This window comes from Rousettus aegyptiacus, unplaced genomic scaffold (assembly GCF_014176215.1).
Source record: "Rousettus aegyptiacus isolate mRouAeg1 unplaced genomic scaffold, mRouAeg1.p scaffold_m13_p_8, whole genome shotgun sequence".
Classification (NCBI taxonomy): domain Eukaryota; kingdom Metazoa; phylum Chordata; class Mammalia; order Chiroptera; family Pteropodidae; genus Rousettus; species Rousettus aegyptiacus.
In genome coordinates, this window is record NW_023416311.1 from 91,572,665 (window position 1) to 91,593,407 (window position 20,743).

At 34.7% G+C, this 20,743-nt stretch overlaps 1 protein-coding gene across 4 annotated transcripts in view; it reads right to left on the bottom strand.

Annotated features, from left to right (window-relative positions):
- The window catches only part of NIPBL (NIPBL cohesin loading factor), a 162,467-nt gene extending 142,451 nt beyond the window's left edge, over positions 1–20,016 (bottom strand). For 3 of the 4 annotated variants that reach the window (XM_036225488.1, XM_036225486.1, XM_036225487.1), the window contains exon 1: positions 19,615–19,956. The gene's annotated coding sequence lies outside the window, so the exon portion shown is untranslated. Of the gene's footprint in view, positions 1–19,614 lie in introns of all 4 variants that reach the window. The other variant, XM_016142466.2, reaches the window with a different exon arrangement.
- Positions 20,017–20,743: the final 727 nt, after the last annotated feature.

The following is a 20,743-nucleotide window of genomic DNA, read 5'->3' on the forward strand; positions in this document are numbered from 1 at the left end:
TATATATAGTACATTTTTTTTCCTATACATACGATAAAATTTATAAATTAGACACAGTAAGAGATTAATAATTACTAACAAAATGGAATTACAATACACTGTAATAAAAGTTACATGAATGTGTTATCTTGCTCTCAAAATATCTATTGTACTGCACTCATCCTTCTCCTTGTGATGATATGATAATAATATACCTATGTGATGAGATCAAGTGAGGTGAATGACGTAGGCATCGTGACATAGCATTAGGCTACTATTGACCATTTAATAATATGTGAGGAAAATCAAAACGATTATGGATTTCTTTTTCTTTCTTCACAATTTCACATAGAAGATTTGTTCTTATCGTAAATTTCAGCAACCTCAGCATACGATTTCTTTTCTTTCCTTATTAAGTCAAGAACTTTCACCTTTTCACTTAAAGAAAACAAGCACATTTATGGCTTCTCTTTGGCATATCTGAATTGCCTGCATTACCACCCTAGAGCTTTGGGGTCATTATTAAGTAAAATAAGGGTTACAGAATAGCATGTACATCATAAATATCCCTGGAAAAAGGGTTGATTCATGTCCTGGATTGGACGGCATGAGATTTCATCATGCTACTCAGAATAGTATATAATTTAAAACTTATAAACTGTCTATTTCTGGAATTTTCTATATATTTTAGGACCACAATTGATGGTGGGTAACTGAAACCACAGAAAGAACCACAGGTAAGGGGGAACTGTTGTACATTAATAGATTAATAAAATTCCTTTCGTACAAACTGACATTATAGCACTATCCTATTTATAAGTAATTCTATTCATATTATCTCTACTGAACTTCATAAACAATCCTAAGTGGTATGTGTAAGAGCAGATAATATTCTGACTTATATCCTGTATTTAAGCATCCTAGTATTTAATTTAATATGTTCCTTTCTATACTCAAATTTTTTAACAACTTGTTCATTCCTATGCATCCGGCTTATCTATGATGAATCTTTTATTAAGCTTTTTACTTTCTTAAAAAAATTTTCCCAAAGGATAAGGATGTCAGAGAACTTTCTTAGAAAATCCTAGCAGTAATCTTGAAATGCTATAGTATCTCCTCAATTATTAATATTTCTGGAAGAAATCAGCCTAGAGGAATTATTTTTCATAATCTAAGGAGTAGCCTAAAATCACACAGCAAGTGATATTAAGAGGACAACAGTGAAATAATATACCTCAATACTCACCTACGAGTCTGTTTTTAGCTTGTGTGTATGAATTCATTCAGCTCAAACATTTAGTGAGCACCTGAAGTGCCAGAAATTGTACTTAACATTGAATTTAATTGAGATGAATGAGACAGAGTAGACCACTGTTCTTTCTCCTGACCTATCAAGGATTCTCAAGCAAGGGGGAGAAGATAATTACAATATAATAGGTATGATGATGAAAATCAAAGGGAAAAAAGTGCGAAGACAGTGGAGAAAGGAAAACAAATTGCCTATATGAGATAAGAAGACATCACAGAAAACACGAACTTATGTTAGAATTTAAAGACTGAATAGTAGGAAGCTGCCAGGTACCCTGCTAGATATAGTCCACAGAAAAGGAATAAATTATGCAATACAAATTAGATTTGTATGGATTCCTTCCAGAAGGTTCATGGCAAAGACTAGTAAATCAGACTCCTACAACCTGATTTATTCACTTAAGATTATGCCTGATACTTTTGCAATACTCAAGTCCTGTGTTAGAAAATACAAATAAAGTAATAAACATGATATTAAGTTCCTGATCTCAGGGAGCTTAGAGTCTAAACTGAACTTAGAAGGAACATGCATTCATTTTAATTATGCCAATTTTGAAATGCTTATAGGATTTCCCTCTCTTAGTCCTTGGGTGATTCATTCTTTTCTAAGCAACAGTTTCCTAATTTGTAAAGTGGGAATAATTTCATATGTATATCTCGAAGGATTGTAGTAGGGATTAAATAATGTAAGTAAAATATTCAAAACAATGAGTTCAAGAAATATTAGCCATTACTGCTATTCCTATTATTGTCATTTCTAAGAATAAGGCAATTAATTTAAGGGTTTTTAGTGAAGAATTCTTCTGTTTCCTAAATCATAAAGAAGGAACAGAAAGTGACTCCTTTCTGTTTAGCTACTTCTAGATTTTATACATAAAGTATAAAAAGTAATAATGCTCTTATCAACTAAGGCATTAAGTACCACTAGTCTGTCATAATGCCCCATCCCCAAAGGGTACTGAATACTACACTTAATCTATCAGCGAAGTCTCTGATGATACAATCTAGGATTGATTTTATTTGAGCACTGCCAGGTTTTTAAACTGTGTATATGTGTACTTAAGTAATATTCAATAACTGAGGCAGAAAGCCCTAATTCACTTTGGTCCTAAAATATAAAAAATAAGAATTAAAAATAAGAAGCTGATCTACACTGGAATGGACTGTCTGAACGGCATGAAAAAAGAGACCTACAGTTATTGATGGAAGAGGAAAGAAAAAAAGAAGTATCCTGAAATGAAAAATAAAAAATCATAGGAAGGGTAACTCGGGCTTAAAATTAACAAAAGTTCACAAAATCAGGAGCCAAACATGTCTCTGACCCAAGATGTAGGAAGCAATCCTTTGGAGGTAGTCCATTATCAGTTATTTTAAACCTATTTAAAAATTCATTTTTAAAAGGGCACATCATCATCTACAGTGTTGAATGGTTTCTTTAAGCATTTATACGAAATGCTACTGTTCTAAGTTCAACAAACCAAACTCAACAAACCAAACTAAATACAAACATTTTCACTGAATTAGAGATTCCCCAAGAAAGGTATAACATTAAAAGAATGGGCTAATCCTTTGAATTCTAGAAGCAAAGACTTGAGATTTTTCTGAGGTAAAATAAAAATTCAATTAAAAACTCTGCTTTAAATCTTATTTAATAGTTGTTTATAGTTTAAGGATCCAAGGAAAATTATATATAATATTATCAACCTGGTGAAAACTCAAAAGGAGTGGAGAAGCAGTATTAGTACAACAATTAATAGTTCAAGACAAGGTTTCAGAATCTAAAAAACATGGGTTCAAATTCTCTTTACTCCTTTTTCCTCTTGACTTCCCAAGCTTCATTTCATCACATATGAAATGCAAATAATATCTACTTCATGAGATTTTTTTCTGAGTATTCAATATGATAATAGATAACATATGGAAAGCTTTTTTTGAAATGTTTGTTTTAAAAAGGAGGGCATGAAGAACTACCCTATCCATCTTTTTATCTATTATAACACCTGAAGGTGAGTGGTAAGAACAACATTAATGAAAATGGAAGCTAAAACTTATTAAATAAGCATGTTTTTAGGGCACTTTTGCACTTATTTGATCTTTGATGATCAACAAACACATCATAAGCTAACTAGAGCATACCTCTTCATTTTCCTAAGTGCTAGTGAAGCTGGTTCAATTTTAGGTTCAATTCTGACTCAGATTAAAAAACTGAAGTTTGATGTTGAGGAATAATAATCCATTATCACTGTTTCCTCTTGTTCCTAATCAGCAGATATATTTAAATCATAATATTGTCTGTATTAACAAAACACAAGTTACTAATTTTGCCTCCTTGCCTTGCCTCTCTTTATCTAATTCCCTCTTACCCTCCTTGCCTAATCATTATCCCCACCCCCTTCCACCTGGACGACTCAGACTTTCCAGATTACTGAAAATCGCTTCAATAAATGGAAGATGAAGACTTTAGAAATTACCGACCGATAAAATGTTTTTCATCCATATGTACACATTGTTAACATAAGGATTTATTTATTCCTGCAACAAACATCTGAGATGGCCCTTACTACTGGTAAAGCACATTGTTTATGTAATAAACCTCAATTTTTAATCCTATACTACAGCCAGATAATACTAAATGAAAACTTTGATATAATGTGGACACAACTTTTCTTCTGAGCTGTGTAATCTTATTTTTCATATGTGTACAAGTTTTTTCAAGTCACAAAGGTTTGGAAATATAGGAAAAATTCCATCTTGTAATTACTACTGGCACATTGTATTTGGAAGGCTGGAGAAGGGTAGAATGGACCATACTGAAGAATAAACATAAATTGTTCCTACGCCAAAAAAAAAAAAAAAAGAGTATGAATTAGAACTAATAGGGGAGTTCAGCAAGGTTGCAGGGATATATGACCAATACATAAAAATCACTTGTACTTCCATACACAAGCAATGAACAATCTGAAAATGAAATTTAAAAACTATTCCATTTACAAAGCATCAAAAAGAATACTTAGGAACAAAATTTAACAAAAGAAATGCAATAGTTGTACACTGAAAACTACAAAATATTCTCAATAAAAGAAATTAAGACTAAAAAAAGAAATAACATCTCATGCTCATGGACTAGAAGACTTAATATCGTTAAGATGGCAATACTCCCTAAATTGACCTATAGATTCAACATAATCCCTATCAAAATTATAGCTGCCTATTTCACAAAAATGGACAAGCTGATCCTAAAATTCACATAAAAATGCAAGAAATCCAGAATACCAAAACAATGAATGAGAAGTTGGAGGACTCATACTACCCATTTTCAGCTACAATAATGAAGATAGTGTGGTACTGGCATAGGTCAGACATAGATAGATGAATGGAATAAAATTCAGAGTACAGAAATACTCAACAAACTTTTAACAAGGGTGCCAAGACCATTCAATGAAAATAGTCTTTTCAACACATGGTAGTGATACCACAACCAGAGAGTAACAGGTAGAAGAAATGAAGTTGAATTCCTACCCCAAATCACATGTAAAAAAATAACATGAAATGAGTCAGAGACTTAAATGTAAGACCCGAAACTAAACATAGCTCTAAATCTTCATGACCTTGGATTAACAATAGTTCCTTAAACATGACATCAAAGGCACAAGCGACCCAGGAGAAAAATAAATCAAACATCATCAAAATGAAAAGCTTTTGTGCCTCAAAGGACATTATCAAGAAAGTGAAAAAACTCACAGAATGGGAGAAAATATCTGCAAATCGAATACCTGATAAGGGACTTGTATTCAGAATATACTAAAAACAAAATTTAAGAATAAAAAACCAGATAATCCATTTTAAAAATGGATAAAAATTAGAATAAACATTTCTCCAAAGAAGACATATAAATGATGAATAAGCTCATGAAAAGATGCTCAATATCAAGTCCTTAGAAAAATGCAAATAAAAGACACAACGAGATACTGCACACCTACTATTATATCTATACTCTGTTGTGTTGACAATAACAAGTATTGGTGAGGATGTGGATAAACTGTAAACCTCAAACACTGTTAATGGAAATGTAAAAATCATGCAGCCACTCTGGAAGAGTCTGGCAGTCCTCAAAAAGTTACACATAAGCATATGACCTAGAAATTTCATTCCTATACAGCTATCCAGAGGAACTGAAAACATATGCCCTCACAGAAGGTTGTAAACAAATGTTTATAGCAGCATTATTCATAATAGCTAAAAAGTGAAAACAACCCACATATCCATCAACTGACAAAAGTTAAGGTGCAATGAGGTACAGTCACAATAGACTATTATTTGGACATTAAGAGGAATGAAGTACTGAAACATGCTATGATATGAATGAACAAGTCAAAGAAGCCAGATACAGAAAGGCCACATTGTAGAACTTTACTTATATAAGTTTAAAAAGTCCACAGCAACAGAGGGTAGATTCAAGGGCTGGTGGAAGGGAAGCACAAGGGAGTGAGGGCTAAAGGACATGGGATTTCTTTCTTGGGTGTAGAAAATGTTCTGAACAAGTGTAATAGTTGCACAACTTTGTGAGTATACTAAAAACCATTTAATTTTACACTGTACACTTTAAGAGTGAATTTTATGGTTTGTGAAAATGTGAGATATTTTTTCAAACCATTTCAAAACAGTTCAGATGAACCACATAAGTTATCAGTTAACACTTGCTAGGAGCCTACTCCAGGCAAAACACTTTACCAGATACTTTAGATCAATACTACCCTCAAAGAGTTTATAATCTACAAATAATGTGAAAATGAAACAAAATAAACTACAGCTTGATATAAAATAAGAAAATGTGACAAGCCAATGTATAACATATAACTAATTCCTGTACACAGGTAAGTATTAGAAGAGGAAAAGCTCATATGAACTGAGGCAGAAACAAAGGGCAAAAGTATTTATAAGCTAAAAACAAAACGAAACGCTAGTGATTATGATCCCTTCATCACCGCCAAAAAACATGTAAAATTTTGATAGAAAGAAGGTAGGATCTGGATAGATGAAGAAAGAAGGAGGTAAAGGCTTTGATTAAAAGGTGTGAAGCAGAAAAATACAAAATGAGATATCGAAATCTAGTGGGTATAACTATATATTGTATATATATCTATACTGTCATATTTAGCAGTACAGTACACTACCTTTGGAGACATAATTAACTTTAAATATTAGCAATGAGTTAAATCAAACTCCTTGTATAAATAGTTATTATTTGGGATACCTCATTTGATCTGGGGTATACGGTCATCAAGTTGAACTATGAAGATGTACTTATATTTCAATACCAGATGAAGTTGAGATGATTTGACTACTTTTTACTTCTTATTAAATATCTTCCTTAGTAATAATTTATTATAAATGTCACAAATTAGAAGATTTTCATTTAGGATATACTTAACAAGAATATCTTTTTCATCAAATCACCAAATAGAAAGGTAGCTGTCAACTAATAAAAATTAAAATATTTCCTGAGGACTTATTCTAAACGTACAGCATACTTCTAAGCATGTTACATGTTACTCTTAAGCAATGTGTAGCTAATACAAGATAATGCAATTTAACTTTTGAGTAAACTTTTTAAACATAAATCACCCTTAGGAACAGATAAGTCAGTTCATAATTTTTTAATTTCTTCTAAGTATTGTTGCTAATTTATATTTGATCGTTTTACTTCAATTTCCTCACTAATTCTTTTGCCGAATTCATTTATAATATGTGCCACTCTAACTTCTTTCTTTCCTCAATTCTGCTATGTCCTCTTTGGTATCCAACAACTTCCCTCCATTCTTCAGAACTCAACACATCTCTCCATTCTATTTCTATTTTTAATTCTAATTCACCAATAACTCTGCTCACCGTGGTTCCTTGCTCCTTTATGCCTCACAGATGATGTTTTTATGGAATTAAAAAACAAAAACAAAAAACAAAAACAGAGGGATCTTTTAGGTAGCTATATAAAATTTGGGAGGTTAAAAAAAGGTCCTAGTATTGAATGCCTAGAATTCATTGCTGAGCACACAGTAGTCATTCAATTAACTCTTGCAATATGAACAAAAAGCCTAAAACCACCTAAAATAGAAACTTATAAACTTACATCTCCAGAAAGGATTATGTTTGAAAAAATTCACTTAGGTGATAATATGTCACCTCTCTAACCAAAAAAAAAAAAAACTAAACAAAAAAAGTACATTTTCTTAGATGTACTTAGATCCTAGGAAAGCACTAATTTTCATTCTGACATCCTGATACCTGATCAATTACTGTTGATAAATCAGTTTGAACCTTTATAATTAATTATTTGGGCATGATACTTTTGAAAAGCTACTGCCATTTTTAATTATTCTAAAAGTAAACCTATAATTATACTTATAGAGATAATCCCCTCATGAGCAAAGTAACATAGTTCTCATTGAAAGATCTCATTATGTTTATGGATTTAATATAAAACTAACTAAAGAAGCAGTATTCAGATTAAGCCAGATAAACAAATACACTAGGAAGACCTATGGAAGAACCTTGTACAACAGAAAACAGTTCATACGAAAACATTTATTTTGTTATTCTAAGTTCATAGTAATACTGTCAATATACTGGAAAACAAAGCCTCAAAAAAATGTTATTATCTTCTTCTGGCAATTTAAATCAAGTAAGATTTAAAAATACACACACACACACACACACACACACATAATATCTACCATACAGACTGTTTGAAGAGATCTTCTAGGTCAGCCTTGAAAGTAATTTTCAAACAACCATTAGCATTTACAACAATTTGACCAAGCCACTAAATTTTTCAATATCTATCCTGTCCAAAATGGGAAAAGTGATACAGTATTTGGTAGACTGTATTTTTATTCATAGCCAGCCAAAGTCATTTAACATATGTTAGCTTTAAAAGCTATATGCTAATTCTAATTTGTATATATATATACTTAGGACTATAATAAATGAATGTTATCTTGGACATTCTCAGTTGGATAATAAAGGAATCCTAGGATTTAGACATGGTTTTAAAGTTAAATTTTATATATCCTTTTAAAAAGTCTACATAGATTCAGAAATGTGTTCCTCATGAAAATAACCCTCTAAAAGACCAATACATAAGTATATCCTTCACCAAAGAAAAGCCTAATGTCTTCTGAGCTCCAAGAACCTGAAGCATTTAAACTCCCATATCCACCATACACTTGGATGTCCGAAAGGTTGGTTAAGCTCAACATAACCTAAAACTGTAGTGCAAGCTCACTCCCTCTTTCACATCCTCACTGCCCAATTCTTATAACTTTCGCCTCCTATATTCCTAATCTTAATGAATGGAACTTCCATACTCCAAGGCCCACAAGGATAAAACTTGAGAATCTAGTAGGCATTACTCAATCTACCTACATATAAACACCAAACTGTAACCAGGATATTTCTTTAATATTTGTTATGGGCTTCCTCCTCCATATTCACACTGTCTTAATTGAGGAACTCATCAACTTCTAAATGGCCTCCCTAGTCTCCTTTTTTCCACCTACTATCTCTAAACTGCTGCCAAAAAATATTCTTCAAATATAGAACATATTAAATAACCTTCTTGGTTCCCCAATGACTTTAAAATAAAACATAACCCCCATCCATTTTCTGCCATTCCAATTAGTCCTATATCCCAAAACTGAAATGTAATTCAAATTCATTTATTCAACAATTGTTTGCCAAGTGCTTACTATGTGCAAGTCACCACAGAGACACAGTAATCAGACAGGGTTCTTTCATTAGCCTTTGTAAACTGCCTTTGGATTGATCTCATTTTCTCAAAAACACAGTAATTTGCACTAGAGGAAAATATAGCACCTATTTTAGTTATAAACTCCAGATACAGTGAAAGAAATGTTTACTTTGTTTTTCAAGACAGCATCGCATTTTAAGAAGCCATTCGTGAAAGAGATATTCAAGTTATTTAAACCAGTAACTCTAAGCAGACCCATCTGTTCAAACTGGGGAATGAAGGGGACAACTCCGTATTCTAAAGAAACACTGGAAGGTTATGCAAAGCCATGAGCCATAATTTCTAAACTCACAAACAAGTAATACATGTCTGACTCTTGCCACCAAAGCACATATATGCCTAGCAACTGAATGGTATTATAGTCCACTGCATTTGTTTCTTTAGTTTTCTGTTATCTGCAAGAAAAGTGAAAGTTATTGAAATGAACTTGTTTCACAGTCGATTAAAAAGCTCTTCTTCTACCTTTCCCCTTCTAGATTCCCATTTTCTTCTCAATTCAGATTGTGCTCCTGAACACATAAAACACACAGTACTGAAATGAATGTACACATCCATGAAATGTAGTACTCTAAAAATAAGGTATGGAAAGATGAAGGCTGAGTTAAAACTGTTCTACGTGATATACTGAGCAGTTAAGTCAGAAGCCCTAGATTTTAGATGTAATGGAAATGTATACAGAAGACAGTCACATTTAGGCTATAAAGCATGAATGTGACTGAAAATCACACTTTAATTTTAAATATCAAAGCCCAAGTATATGAGCAAAAAGTATACTAACACTAAATACATCATTCACAATTACCTCTAAATATTTGTGAAAATGCTAGAAATTATTCCATCTGACAAACTGTATGTACATGCCCACTCTCAGAATCAAAATAGAGGAGGGATGGATTCAAGTGGTATTCAGGAAGGTATTATGAATGTCAGAACTGTGTGAAGAACTGGATTGGAGTATAAGTGAAGATCAAACATCATCACTAATTTTTTAGTTACGCAACTGAGCTAATGGTGAAAACATTAACCTACTTCACCTAGTTGTAAGAATAGTTTTCTTTTTTGGTGAAAGAGGAGAAAGAGTAGGGAAGAAATGAAGGATGAGTTCAGTTTCATATGCTTTTGAATTTGTAGTATTTACAGGACATTAGGAGGTACCTGGGAGACAGATGTCTTTGAAGAGAAATTTGTGAGTCATCAGCATACAGGTTCTAGGCATGTATAAAGTCATGTGAATAGATGAGATCAATAGGAAAAGAGAACAGATCAAAGGTTAAAAAAACCACCTTGGGAATACCAATATTTAAGAAGTGGGCAGAGGAGGAGAAACTAGCAAAAGAATCTACAAATGGGAGATCGAATACACAGAGGAAGAACAAAAAGAGACTGATGATATTCCTGAACCCAAGGGAGAAAGCTGTTTCAAAAGGTAGTGGTGGGGAGAGGGAATGTCAAAATGACCAGAAAATGGCCCTTTTCTCATCTGCCCCCACCTTCTTAGAAAAGCACTGCTTCTCTAACTTTAAGCATTAGAAGAGAGGCAATGACCATTTTTCACTATAACTATGTTCTAATTTTAGTGTCAACAATAAACATTAACCTTCAAACAAAATGTAAACACAATTTTTGGTGAGTTATTATTTTATCATCCCTCATTTCTTGTTCCAATTTCTATATGCTGTATGTTCAAAAATGCTTGACTCTACCAATTTTAATTATGATGAAAAATAGGGCAATGTCTAATTTACCACCTTTGTGGAGCATCTAACATAACAGAATAACTAATATAAATAAATGCCACTTAATAATAATGTCGACTACAAGATTTTTGGAGTGCAGGGTAAAAATCAGCACGTAAAATCATGTCCAAAAATAAAGCAACCGCAAGATATGAAATATTTAAAGCTATTCAAAGTATTTTTGACAATAATATCAAAGTTAAAGAGTATATTAAGTTTCAAAAATCAGTCACCAACAAACTACTAACATATACAACATCATGGATGAATCGCAAAAGCCTTATTCTATGTGAAGGAAATCCAACACAGAAGCCTACATACTGTATGATTCCATTTCTATGACATTCAAGAAAAGACAATAGTGCCGGGCCAGGAATTAGATCTGGTTGCCAAGGGCTGGGATAGGTGTAGGAAACTGATTTAAAAAGGACATAAAGGAACTTTTGGGGATGACAGAAATATTCTGTCTTGATCATGGTAGAGGTTGCAAGATTGTATATGTCAAAACTCGTCATATTGTAAACCTAAAACAGTGAATTGTGCTGTGCAAATTATACCTCAATAAGCCTTACTTACAAATAAAATTAAGTCATATCACTATTTTAGTTGAAGCATTTTTAATGTTATAATGTATTTCTCATTACAGTTAACTGATCTATATTACACCTAATTTCTAAATGAGCAACTATAATAAATCAATCTTAAGCATAAAAACAAGAAAGTAGACACCATCCATCTTGCAATAAACCCCAGTATCTTACTCCCAATTCTACTGTCCAAAGGAGCAAAAGAAAAACCCTTCCTATACTTTACAATGTGCACTAACAGTCAAGGAAGGAAATGTTTTAAACTTTTCTTTGATTTATTTTTATACACAAGTTACATTATATATGTATTGTTAGGGGTATGTAAATAAAATGTTCTTATCCAAAAAGTCTCAAGGACATAATTTATATCCAAGAAAATAATATTTTGAAATTAACACAAAAATATACTTGCTATTCACTAATCCTAGATTTAAAAATCTATCTTTAAGAAATATCATATAGCTCAAGTCTAATTAATCAGTTTAACAAAAATGTACTGAATACTGACAGCACAAGACAAGCACTGTGATGGTGTTACAGACATAAAGATGAAAATAATAGTTTCCTTGCCCTCTTAGGGCGGGTGGTTTAGTATGGCCAACAGACATAGGAACAAATTACTTTATCAAGATACAAGTAATGCACTGACAAATGCTGTGAAATGGAGTGACCAGGGAAGCTTTCACAGAAAAAAAAGGACATGCTTTCTTCTCCCCCTTAAAAAAAAATTTCTGGTCCTTGACCTGACATTTTGAGAAGTAACACATGTCTACAGAAGAAAGTAGTAATGCTACAAAAATATACATTTTCCTAGTTAATGCCCATGCTTTTTCACCAGCAACATTTTGAACTTATGAAGACCTCAGAACCTGAGGTTTTTCCAAAGTGTTCTAGGTTTCATCAAGGAAAGTAATATTTATTGGAAAAAAAATCTATGTACAAGTGTATCCACATAGTTTAACCCCATGTTGTGTTCACGGGTCGACCATAATACATTACAGGACCATTCACATTAACACCATCTATATTCACCATGCTATGCAAAAAGTTGCTTAGAAGATAAAGATTGGGTGGACAATGACAGAGAAAGGAAGAGACACATATGAAAAGAGAAAGAGAAAAAATATGATTAGTAGAGTTTAATGAAAAACATGTCATATATGTCTTTCAAGACAGCCTGAAGGTAGGTTATGGCATAAATACTGGATTTCCAATTTTTTTCTCAAAGCGGAAAAAATGGTAACAGTAGCTATTTTAGGCATTACATTTCAACTTTCAACCTTAGAGTTCTGTGAGGCATAGGCAGAACTCTGAAGGCACAAAACATATGTCATGGGCATCAATTTTTAAAAAATAGTATTTAAAAGAGGGGAAGGAGTTAAGCCCAATATATACCCATGTGAAATTTCCTTGGTTACAACCAAGGAAAAACTAAATTACGTATAACCTATACTCAGATGATTAACTTCTTCAGGTGGAAATTGGCAACCCACAATCTATCAGGTAAGACAACTATAAGTGGTTTTAAATCCTGAAAGGGTTGCCAAGTAGCAGGCTGAGAAAACTCAGTGATATATTTCCTTGCTAGGATTAATCTCAAGGACATTTTTGTTTTGCTAATAAAAAAAGTTAATATACAGTCATAAAGATTAACATTTTTAGAGAAAACTATTATTTGAGTTTTAATAATTCATTATTATGTCTAGCACTGTTAGTTTTTAAGGTATCTAGAATAACTATTTTAAAAAAACAGTACTCATATCTAAACAAATATGCATTTCATTGGCACAAGACTAAAAGACTGAGAAGTTCAAGTGACCAAAATGTTAACTCTAACAAAAAGAAATCTAATATTTCAAAATTATGTCAGCTTCTGAATTTCTCAGGAGACGTAAAAGTATAAAAAAATATTTTATTAAATAAATTAGTTAATGTTGCTAATTCCATGTTTTTTGCATACTGAAAAATTTTTCCTTTCTGCCAAAAGCCAAATATATACAAAAGAAAACTTTAAGAGTTTGGTATATTCACGTTAAATGATATGTCTGTCACACACATGTAAGATAGTAAAACAATTTACCTACATAAATTATGCTGAATGTTTAATGTATTTTAGAGAATTTTTTTTAGTGCTTAACATTTTTATAAAAAACAATTCAAGAAACACAATATTATAAAAATGGCTTTTCCACATTTTCAAAAGCTACCTATTCCACAGGTACAGCATACATACACTTAAAAATCAATACCTATTTAAATGTATATCATACATAAAACATTTTGTATATTGTACATGTTGTAAAAGTAACAAGGTAGTTTATTTAAAGACTGTAATCAAGGTATTGGCTATAACTTACCAAAACATTTCAGAATTCCTCTCTTTAAATTATCTTTGGGATCTCGTTATAAGCCACATGAGAAAAAGCATTACTACTCTGTAACCAAGCCCACCTTTCAAAAAAAAAAATGTATTTTAAATCTTAAAGGGACAGGTTAGTAGAATGGAAAGAACAGAAGTTTGAGAATTGGAAATATTTGAGTTGGAATCTTATCTCTAACATTTGCTAGCTTTGTCATCCTGCACAAGATTCTTAAACACGATGAGCTTCAATTTCCTTGTCTGTCAAACAAGAACACTATCACTAACTTCATTGGGTAGTTGGTTCAAATCCTAATACACAGTGTAGTCATTGAGGATAAAGGGTAAAGCATTAACTCTGGAATCTTTTCTCTTACTTCCTTCCACTTGTTAGCTGTATGACCTTGGGCTAGTGGCGTAATTATTTCATCTGCAGTTTTTTCAAGTGTTTTAGGATAACTACAACCAAACTCATACTGTACTTGAAGAACTGAAAAAATCCATATAAAGAAACCCCCTGGCAGTTTCTGGTCATAGAATCACTCAACGATATCACGTATTACAAATGTAAAGCACTCAATACAGGGTCTGACACAATAAAAGATCTTTTCGATTCTTAGTTTTCCTAAACTAAGTTCCACATTACTTTTTACTGTCTCTCAAACTCATCTCTGAAGATAAAAATTTACCATTAAAGATAAGAAAAATACTATCTCAAAAGTTCTAAAGGTATTCACTGAAGGAATCCCATAAGGTTGTATTTAACAGCAACAACTCTGGAATAAGTATACAACTTCCTAAGTTGATGGCTTTGAAAGGATCAACATTCTTTGGTTATATGAATACACAATTTAAAAAAAAACTGTCAGTCTTACTAATTTACAGATTCATCTACTATACTACAATTGGTCATGAATATTTCTATGAAGGAAATCATTCTCTAAAGAGGAATTCTCCCTTTCTAAAAATAGATGCTTCGACAATTTCAATAACATTAAAAAAACTTAAAAGGAAAAATAAAAATCATAGATTACTAACAATTCAACTTTAAAACAGAAAATAGTAAAGATAAGCTGATTTCAAAAACATTACGTATGTATAGGACATAGTTTGAATTCTATTTTGGTTCTCTGCCTAAAGTAAACAATTTCCTTGAGTACATGAATCGACTGCACAACCAAGGATATTAAGATTGTACTAAATCTAGCAATGTAGAATCCTAAATAGTTAAGAACATAATCAAATTAATCATTTACTAATAACAAGAAAATTGGCAATTTTCTAGCCTTTCCAGCCTCAGCTTCTTCATCTGTAAATCGTGGACGATAACTGTTTCTATTTCATGAGGTTTTAAGAAGAATTAAATGAGATAATATTATGGGGGAACATATTTAACACAACTCCTGACAAATAATAAGCCTTCCAAATCTTTTCTAGCTGGCAATACTATATCAAAAAATCATCTCTCCTAATACTATCACCTTGGGAATAGAAAGGAATATGCTTTGAAACATAATACAATGTGACAAAACTCAATTCATTAAAACTGACTCCAGATTTTCAACAAACAGATATACAAGATAAATATCTAAATCATTTTCATTACTTGACTTACTTGGACAAAAAATTCTGAGTACATAAAATGCCCTTTAAAATTACAATGATGGCATTAAATAAAGACATATTGGTTAAAACTACTTTCAAATCAACTAGAAACACTAAAATTCCACTCCAGTAATTAAAAAAAATAGTATAAAAATAGAACTTTTAGGAGTCATTATGTATTGTTCATAAGAGGGACATATGTAAAAAAAAAAAATCAAGCATCATACATCTACACACAAGGTAAGGATTTCTAATATGAAAGTACTAATTCCATACCAGGAAAACATAACCAACAGACAAGCATCATGTATCTCTAAAAGAAGAGGGAAAAGCACCTTGAACTTAGATAATTGAAAAAAGTCACAAACGGTATCAGTGTCAGCACTGAGCAATACGCAGCTTCCATGACAGGAGCACAGACATTTCTTAAAGCAACAGAATCTAATAAAATCTAGTAAGAGTCAGGGAATCCCTTATTCTCCCACTGACTCACTACGTGAATCTACACCAATCACGTGGCCTCTGAGTGTCAAGTTTTTCATCAAAAAATGGAAATCATGCTGGTCATTCCTCTCATAGGGAGATAAGAATATTTATAAACAAACTTAGGTCACCTTGAAAAAGGATCAATTTAAAAATACAAAGAATAATAAGTGACAAATGCTAAAAATATAAAAAACTTTGCTTAAAAACTATACTTTTAAATGATTTTCAAAAGCCATATAAGACCATAAATTACCACCAAAGCCAAATTAGTACGCTAAGGATATTAAAATAAACACCTTCAAGTAAACAATTACCAGACTTCTATAAAGTTCCCAGAAGTAATTTCCTATTCATTTTATGGCAAATAAATGCGATAAACAGAATTGAAATTACATTTCTCTAAAAAGAATTTTTATTTACCTCAATCTTCCCACTCATTTCATATAAAACTGAAATCTTGTATTTAAAATTTCAGAATTACTTACAACTTATGCTTTTCCTAAAAGCAATGGGATTGAGAAAGTTAAATTATATGAAACTCAAACTATTTTATTTACCCTTGTATCATTAATTTTTACATCTTATTTTAAGAGTAAAAACACAATAGGCTATGTTAAAATATAATACAGACAGGTTCAAATGTTTCTAGTATAGCAGTCTGATGATGAATTGGTACCAAAGACATTAAATATGAAGTAGTCTAGGAAGCCTTAGAAAATAAATGTTTGAGCTGGATAGTCCAGCTCCAAATAAATTTCATGTCTGAGTTTGTATAGCTCATAATATTTTTGAAATTTAACAATGATCACCGTGCAAACAACCAAAACTACATTTACTACCATACTTAAAACTTTCACTTTTTCCTCCCCAAAAAGCATCTCAACTAGGATAGTCTTTCTTTCTTCAAATATAACTTTTTTTCTTAAAGGTGGGCAGTATTATGATTCTTAGCATAGGTTCAAAATGCTTTCAAATAACTTTAGTAAACAAATGCTGAATGGCTTTCAAAAGGAAGCATCCTATACACTCTTCTCGAAACACTTATGATAATTATTTAATATTCAACTTTAATTTGATTTACTAGTTTCTTCGATATTTACTTTAAAACGGACTTTGTTTCAAGTAATTATTATGTCATGGTAATGCTACAAACTCAAGAGAAACAATAAACCATAATGTTGAAATTTCCTTTACATATATTAGGAAATATTTCCCCAAATAATATAACTAGCACTTTAAGATTACTGGAACACTTATGGTTATCTCCTTTCACTGAATTAAAAAAGTAATAATAACAATGGAAAAACAAGAGTAACCACTGGTAAATATCTCAACCAATACAGGAGAGGTGGAGCAGATTATTCATAATCTCTAGGGAAACAAATTATTTCTCAAGTGTTATCAAAAATTAAAGTTCAAACTTAGGTTCTATTTGAGTTTCATAATGTTTTCTCCCTTAAAAAATAACCTAATCAGTTTGGGCCAAACAAAAAATATTTTCAATATACTTTAAAGAAATGTTTATGCTATCTTAATATAAACTATCACACAACCTATACTACTTTGAGATTGCTAAATATGTAGAATTAGGAAAAAAAGATCTGATAAGAATTAATTCACTTTAACTTAATTCCAAAGTCACAAGAAAAAATCAGTCACATAAACAGATACCTAACACGTAGATTCAAATATGTGTAAAAAAGCTCTCTTTAACTATGAAACACTAAAAGTTGCATGTTGATGAAAACTAAGCAAGCAGAACTTCTCTTTCCATTACCTTTAACAGAAATATGTTCATCCCTTGACATATGTCTCAGTATTTTATTTCAACAAAAGTTGTAAAGACATTTATACTGAAGCCCTTATCCGCCTCCCCAAACTCCAAGCCCTCTGCTTAAGATGTGAAGTGTTTCTCCCTTCTGTATTCTCTTCTCCCAGCAGGCCCCCATTCGCATGCCCCCCACCCACCCTAGGCCTGAGGCCCTGTAGCAAACAGTGTCTAACAGGAGCAGGCAGCACAAAGACAGGAATGGGAGATTAGTGGGAGGGAGGGAGGCCGGGATTGGGGCTCAGCAGGAGCTTCAGGCTTTTTAAAATTCAAACTGCTCCCTGACCAATACAAATCACGGACACGCTACTGACTACTACACGGATTTATAGCATTAAAAACATGCCTAGTACGTGACAGCTATATTAACTTCACTCTTTTTAACATTTCACCATACGTTTGCAGTAAATATGGTACAATTTATTTTAAGCAGAGTACTTAACTCAAAAATAACCTTCAGGAAAGTTACTTATTCTACAATGACAATAATTTAATGAGACAAAAAATTCAAACCAATGTAACACCAACTAGTAAAACAAGGGACTTTGTTGATCAGTGTTGCTTCATTTTAACTAATGAAAAGTTCCCCTTCCGTGAATGAGACAAAGTATCAAAATAGTCTAATCCAGGTATATTTATATTTCTATGCCATTTGTATAGCTTAAGGCTTTTAAATTGGTTGTTTTTCCTTTATATCAACCTATGTCACCAGCGCCTCCATAAACAAGCTCTAAACACTTAACTTATACGTGAACTAGAATTTAAGACAGAACTGTTATTTTCTCCAGCATTTACAGATACATTTGACCTATTAAAATGACACCTCTCTCATTACACAGTCAAACATGGGCACAAACAGCCAATGACAATCCTGGGACCTCAAGAAGATCTGCCCCGACATTAAAGGATGGCACCTTCTACATTTTTTTAAGCTCCCAGGGATTTTAAGCATAACTTAATTTGTGTACTTTTAAAGAAAATTGGTTTTACTTGTATCTCAGCACAATTTTCAGAACATTAAAAATTCTTTTTATGCTTCTACACGTTTGGATCAGGAAGTACCTGAGTATTTTATGTACAGTCGTTTAAAATTATTCTTATATAACACATACAAATATAAAGTGGCAGGGTAAACCTGTCAAGTTCTTTATACTTGTCTTTGAATAAAAAGTCCATGTGCAACACACACTGTCAAACAACAACATAAAAGCTCTTTGGGGGGGGCATATGCAGTGTCTACCACACTATGGTTTTCTGTATTAAATATTCATATGGACGATTAAATTCTTTTGAAAAACAAAATGAGTCTTTATTAACTTTCCAACGCCCAAACAAGTTTTACACAGGGAAAGAATTACCATTGGATCCGTGTCTGAGTATTTACATTTGTCTCACTAACTGAAACTACTTCCTCCCTTCATGGGGTCACAGGGGGAAGAAGGGGGGTTGTTTGTTTCACTGGGACGTTCCCCACTCCCGGACCAGGAAAGTTGTAAATATGGGGACGATCAGGGCACATTTGCTGTTAGTTGTATTGTTTCCGCCTCCTCACTAGCTCCGGCTCTGCTCCCGGGCGAGGCCTGTCACCGACCAGCAGTAGCTCCGCTCAGCCCGGAGCTCTCCTAATCCCCGAGCTCAAGTAGATTCCGCTGGCCCGCGGCCTGCACTCTCCGCCGGGCCTACGCCTCCCCGGCCGCCCGGCAGGAGCCCAGTCCCCGCCACCGCAGCCAGCCGGGAGAGGGTACAAAACCACCGCCACCCAGGGCGGCTGCCACCAGAGAGGAGCGAACTCTAAGACTCGCCCGTGGAGGAGACCTGGGGCCGCTAAGGAAACGGCGGGGAGGGGAGAGAGGAGGAGAGACGCTGAGGACCTGGCGCCGCCGCCGCCGCCGCCGCCGAAATAAAGAGCAGGAATTTACCTGGGCGAATCGGCGTCTGAATCCAAGGGGAGGCCGAGGCCGCTGTGGCGAGAGACTATAATCCGGGCCGGGAGGGGGGGTGGCTACGGCTCCTCTTCCGTCTCCTCAGTGCGGGGAACATGTAGAGCCGGGGGGAGACCAGCCGAGAAGACAAATCGCTGCTTCTTCTTCCTCCTCCTCCTCCCACATAGAAACACTCACAAACACCCGGCCAGGGGCCCGAGCTACCGGGGGGGCATCGCCGCCGGCCCGGGAACCAATCCTCCAGTCGGCGGGGGCGTCCCTCCCTGCGGCTTGGTGGTGTCGGGTGAGTCGGTACCGACGGAGGGAGGGGGGGGAGGGCGGGGGGGGGAAGGAGCCCTGTGTGTGTCTCTCTCTCGTTCCGTCTCTCCCTCTCAGAACAAAATGCCGACCGGAAGTGCAGCTGCAGGAATGACTCCCTCCGCCGGCGCCAAACACTAACAACCACCCCCTCTTCCCCACTCCACTTCCGCCACCGCCGCCGCCGCCGGCGCCGCCACCACTTCGGCTCGCGTTCCCGGTGGAGCCACACCGCGCCGCGCCGAGCGGCACCCGGGGCCTGGCGCGGGCCGGTAACGAGGCGGCAGCGGCGCGGCCCTCCTCTGCGCCCTGCTCCTCAGGGCGGCTGTGGATCTTGCCGTTTATTGTCGATCCTGCGGGGCGGCGTTTTCGCTGCGGCACGGGCGGGCCGGCTCTCCCCGGTCTTTATTTTCCCGGAGGCCGACTGGAACGCGGCCTGGATTCGGTGGCCGTCGTGCGCGTGGGGGGCGCTCCGGCCTGGACCGGCTCGAAGGCCACGCTCGCTGCCCCAGCTGGTCGTCATTATCCTCAGGGAGCCGAGCTCGGGGCGGCCACGTAGAGGACGCCCGCGATTCGACGGCGACGGTGCAGTTTTTAAATGGTGTCCCCGCAGCCTGGTGGATGGATATACCTTACACCTCTCCTTTTGAGAGGCCGGACTTTACGCCCGTCTCTGCATTATTTCTGCGGAGTAAGAACGCAACCCTTGGAGGTGAAGAAGATTTCCAGCTGGATTGGATTGGAATCGTGTTTGATGCATTTATTTCTGGAAATATGCGGTCTTTTCTGATCTTTTTGTTGGCGGTGG